Source organism: Pieris brassicae, unplaced genomic scaffold (genome assembly GCF_905147105.1).
Source record: "Pieris brassicae unplaced genomic scaffold, ilPieBrab1.1, whole genome shotgun sequence".
In the NCBI taxonomy this organism is placed as follows: Eukaryota; Metazoa; Arthropoda; class Insecta; order Lepidoptera; family Pieridae; genus Pieris; species Pieris brassicae.
Window position 1 is genome coordinate 27,501 of NW_025575921.1, and position 5,660 is coordinate 33,160.

The 5,660-nt window shown below is 41.0% G+C and overlaps 1 non-coding gene across 1 annotated transcript in view; it reads right to left on the reverse strand.

The window, feature by feature from the left end:
* The window catches only part of LOC123719237, a 1,906-nt gene extending 897 nt beyond the window's left edge, over positions 1-1,009 (reverse strand). The window contains exon 1 of the ribosomal RNA XR_006755301.1: positions 1-1,009. This exon is cut by the window's left edge and continues 897 nt beyond it. This is a non-coding gene — a ribosomal RNA (small subunit ribosomal RNA).
* Between the last annotated feature and the right edge of the window lie 4,651 nt (positions 1,010-5,660).

The following is a 5,660-nucleotide window of genomic DNA, read 5'->3' on the forward strand; positions in this document are numbered from 1 at the left end:
GCTGATGTTCGTCTTGCGACGATCCAAGAATTTCACCTCTAACGTCGCAATACGAATGCCCCCAGTTATCCCTATTAATCATTACCTCGGAGTTCTGAAAACCAACAAAATAGAACCGAGATCATATTCTATTATTCCATGCACGAAATATTCAAGCGGCATTTTGAGCCCGCTTTGAGCACTCTAATTTGTTCAAAGTAAAATTGTCGGCCCACCTCGACACTCACCGAAGAGCACCGCGATAGGATTTTGATATTGAACCGGCGTTTTACCGCCGGCTCACCGACGATATGCTCCGCAGACGTGTCAGTATCACCGCGGATGCGGTGCACCGACAGCGCGGCGCACAAATGCAACTACGAGCTTTTTAACCGCAACAATTTTAGTATACGCTATTGGAGCTGGAATTACCGCGGCTGCTGGCACCAGACTTGCCCTCCAATTGTTCCTCGTTAAAATATTTAAAGTGTACTCATTCCGATTACGAGGCCTCGTAAGAGTCCCGTATCGTTATTTTTCGTCACTACCTCCCCGTGCCGGGAGTGGGTAATTTGCGCGCCTGCTGCCTTCCTTGGATGTGGTAGCCGTTTCTCAGGCTCCCTCTCCGGAATCGAACCCTGATTCCCCGTTACCCGTGACAACCATGGTAGTCGCAGAAACTACCATCGAAAGTTGATAAGGCAGACATTTGAAAGATGCGTCGCCGGTACTGGACCGTGCGATCGGCAAAAGTTATCCAGATTCATCAAAATTAACGACTTCGGACGCATGGCCCTCCGCCGATTGGTTTTGATCTAATAAAAGCACTCATCCCATCACTGGTCAGAGTTCTGATTGCATGTATTAGCTCTAGAATTACCACAGTTATCCAAGTAACTGAGTAAGATCTAAGGAACCAAAACTGATATATTGAGCCATTCGCGGTATCGCCTTAATACGGCTTGCACTGAGACATGCATGGCTTAATCTTTGAGACAAGCATATAACTACTGGCAGGATCAACCAGGGAGCTGCTTACGCAAACGACACGCCTACACCGCGGTCACGCGGCTTCGGCGAGCCGCTGGCTCGGCGGCGTCGAGGGGCGCGCGCTTGCGCGCGCGCCTTCTCGACACGCGTGAACGTAACGCGTCGAATTTGCACGCGACGCGACGTTCGCGCTTCATATCGATAGACTAACTTTGACCGGTCTACGAGCGGCCGTCCCGTCACGATCTCGCAACGAGGTGATGTACAACGATGCTCGACCACTGTGAGGGACATAAAACTGCAACGAACACGACCCCGCGGGCGGGAATCGATGTTGTGACAATTTGAAAATTGAACATTCATCTAAACGCAACTTCTCAATTTTTATTCAATACGTTATTGTAAACATATTAAAACTCGGCTGGCAATTACATGCGCACACACACGCATGATTCGCACTAGATACGATCAACGCCCGGAGCTTGAGGGATAAATTCCAACACGACGCTGCGCACACCGTTTCGACGATGGGCGCGTGTGCGTCCTCTTTTATACATTCTTTCCATATACGGTCGCCGTGGCGACCGCGCACGTGTCGAACACGCTAGGCGCCCTGCGTTGAGGTGTGCCTAGAAGCGTATTCTTTTAACATCACAGATAACACCGGGGGAGACGGTCCCAAATCTTGGTCGATTGGTAACATCACCATACGGTCTGCGAACGCGGTGCTATAATATAATTTTATATTATATTATATAAAATATGAGGAGGAGTAGTATGTATATTCTTTGTTATTTTGTGTTGACACAAGAGAGATATATAAAATGTACTATACACCACACACACAGAGAGAGAGAGAGCTGGGAAAGATCTCGGCGGTCTCGCATTCGAAATACGAATTTGATATAATTTCCTCCGAAAATCCATACCCATATCTATATCATCCATGCGCGAATATATGTATATAATATTCTCACACTTCGCACAAACACAAAAACAAGAACACATTCTATTCTCTCTCGTCCGTCGTTCGTGTCTATTTGAGACGAACGACGCGCGGCAACGAGAACGAGTCGACGCTGTGCGCACGACTGTTTCGCTCCACATCTATACCGAGAGCAATAGTCCGCGTCGGCATTGGAGCGGACGTCGAATGTTTCTCGTAGAGCGAGCGAGAGAGAGACGATTTTTCATTTTATTATGTATGTGTATTGGCGTGCAGTAGTAGCACGTAGTAGTACTAGTAGTAGTAGTAAAAAAATATTATTATTTATTTTATTGACTGATATGATTTTGTTTGTTTTCTTTTTTTTGAATAGACATTTGTATTGATAGATATGTTTCTCGTTGAAGCTCGCAGCACACGCTCAGAGAAATGGCAATGTGGGTTTATTTGAAGAAAAGAAAAAACAAAAAAAACAATTATATTTATTAATAATATGTATGTATGTATGTATGTATGTATGTATGTATGTATAATAATGAATTATAATAATTATTCCGATGCAACGTCAGAGGAAAATGTTTCTCGTACAGGTGCGGCGCGCGACGGCCGGCCGCTCGACAGTTTCGCGCCGAATGTTTCTCGTTGAAGCTCGCAGCACACGCTCAGAGAAATGGCAATGTGGGTTTATTTGAAGAAAAGAAAAAACAAAAAAAACAATTATATTTATTAATAATATGTATGTATGTATGTATGTATGTATGTATGTATGTATAATAATGAATTATAATAATTATTCCGATGCAACGTCAGAGGAAAATGTTTCTCGTACAGGTGCGGGCGCGCGACGGCCGGCCGCTCGACAGTTTCGCGCCGAATGTTTCTCGTTGAAGCTCGCAGCACACGCTCAGAGAAATGGCAATGTGGGTTTATTTGAAGAAAAGAAAAAACAAAAAAAACAATTATATTTATTAATAATATGTATGTATGTATGTATGTATGTATGTATAATAATTATTCCGATGCAACGTCAGAGGAAAATGTTTCTCGTACAGGTGCGGCGCGCGACGGCCGGCCGCTCGACAGTTTCGCGCCGAATGTTTCTCGTTGAAGCTCGCAGCACACGCTCAGAGAAATGGCAATGTGGGTTTATTTGAAGAAAAGAAAAAACAAAAAAAACAATTATATTTATTAATAATATGTATGTATGTATGTATGTATGTATGTATGTATAATAATGAATTATAATAATTATTCCGATGCAACGTCAGAGGAAAATGTTTCTCGTACAGGTGCGGCGCGCGACGGCCGGCCGCTCGACAGTTTCGCGCCGAATGTTTCTCGTTGAAGCTCGCAGCACACGCTCAGAGAAATGGCAATGTGGGTTTATTTGAAGAAAAGAAAAAACAAAAAAAACAATTATATTTATTAATAATATGTATGTATGTATGTATGTATGTATGTATGTATGTATAATAATGAATTATAATAATTATTCCGATGCAACGTCAGAGGAAAATGTTTCTCGTACAGGTGCGGCGCGCGACGGCCGGCCGCTCGACAGTTTCGCGCCGAATGTTTCTCGTTGAAGCTCGCAGCACACGCACAGAGAAATGGCAATGTGGGTTTATTTGAAGAAAAGAAAAAACAAAAAAAACAATTATATTTATTAATAATATGTATGTATGTATGTATGTATGTATGTATGTATAATAATGAATTATAATAATTATTCCGATGCAACGTCAGAGGAAAATGTTTCTCGTACAGGTGCGGCGCGCGACGGCCGGCCGCTCGACAGTTTCGCGCCGAATGTTTCTCGTTGAAGCTCGCAGCACACGCTCAGAGAAATGGCAATGTGGGTTTATTTGAAGAAAAGAAAAAACAAAAAAAACAATTATATTTATTAATAATATGTATGTATGTATGTATGTATGTATGTATAATAATTATTCCGATGCAACGTCAGAGGAAAATGTTTCTCGTACAGGTGCGGCGCGCGACGGCCGGCCGCTCGACAGTTTCGCGCCGAATGTTTCTCGTTGAAGCTCGCAGCACACGCTCAGAGAAATGGCAATGTGGGTTTATTTGAAGAAAAGAAAAAACAAAAAAAACAATTATATTTATTAATAATATGTATGTATGTATGTATGTATGTATGTATGTATAATAATGAATTATAATAATTATTCCGATACAATGTCAGAGGAAAATGTTTCTCGTACAAGATCGCCACGCGACGCGACAAGATGCCGTTCAACGGCACGATATCTACAACTCTGTCGATAGATATGTAGATAGTATCTACTCTGTCAAGTATATGTGTGTAACGTGTGGTGGTGTGTGGTGTGGGGTTTTGTTAGCGATAGCGATACGTTTCTAGTTAAAATTGAATATTTAAAAATAAAAACTCTTCTGGTAAGAAAAACTATTTATGGTTTATTATGGTGTGTCTAGTGCAACAACATCAACATTGTCATAATCATAATAATATAATTATTATTAGGGCTATAGGTTAACCTTCCAAATAGGGACCGTCGATTTAAATGTCGATATTTTTAATTATTCTAGATAGTACTCACTAAAAGAAACTTAAGTGCTTGCTTACTTACTTACTTACTTAGTTGATTGAGTTTTTTTTTTGTTTTTTGAAACTTTTTCATACAAATTGATATATAAGACATATATGGCCGTTACCGACCGCCGACCAAAATCTATTTCATAAAACCGACATAAAATTGATGTCAAACGTCAATCACTTTGAGTTGACTAAGTGTAAGGGTTCAGATTATTTTGAAAGTATCGATCATTTGCGATGCATACGAGAAAAAGATCATTCATTTCATTGTTTGTAAGTTGTAAATTTTGTGTATTATATTGTAATTCTTGAGTGAGAATTGAGTGTTTACTTACTTACTTACTTACTTACTTATTGAATATCCAAAAAGTACCCAAAACCGAATCAGAGCGCCCCACTATCCACGCGGTCTTGTCTGCCCTACCCCTAGAGTGTATATAAAAGCTCGGAGGCGCGCAGGGAGAGCAGCCCTCACCCGCCGTACCCAAAGCGCGGGCATCATGCAAGCCGTAGCGGCTGAGGCTGGTCGCCGAAGGCGACCAAAAAAGCCGAGGCTGCGTAGGCTTGAATAAAATGCCCTGCGCTTTTGGTACGCAAGGGTGGAGGGGCTGCATTTCCCGTAGCGTCGGAGCAGTACAAAAACCAATTATCATCCATTGTTCGGTTAGGTTAGGTTAGGTTTAGGTTTGTATATTAATATTTTTTATTTTTTTATTTTTAATATGATGCAAAATGAATTTTTATCATTTTGTATGTGTGTATGTATATATGTATTTATGTATGTATTTTTTATATATTTATTGTGCGTTGCGTGTTTTACAATACAAAATAGAAAATGTTTCTCGTACAAGAGCGACGCGCGACCGACCGGCCGGTCGGCAGCTTCGCGCCGAATGTTTCTCGTACAAGATCGCCACGCGACGCGACAAGATGCCGCTCAACGGCACGATATCTACAACTCTGTCAATTATATGTGTGTTGTAACTAGCGGGGTTTTGTTAGCGACAGCGATACGTTTCTAGTTAAAATTGAATATTTAAAAATAAAAACTCTCCTGTTAATCAAAACTATGTATCGTTTTGTTTTGTTTAATAGAGTTTACAAAAATATAATATTTTTTATATTATATAATTGATTATTGATTGATTGTTTGTTTGTTGTGTATTCAAT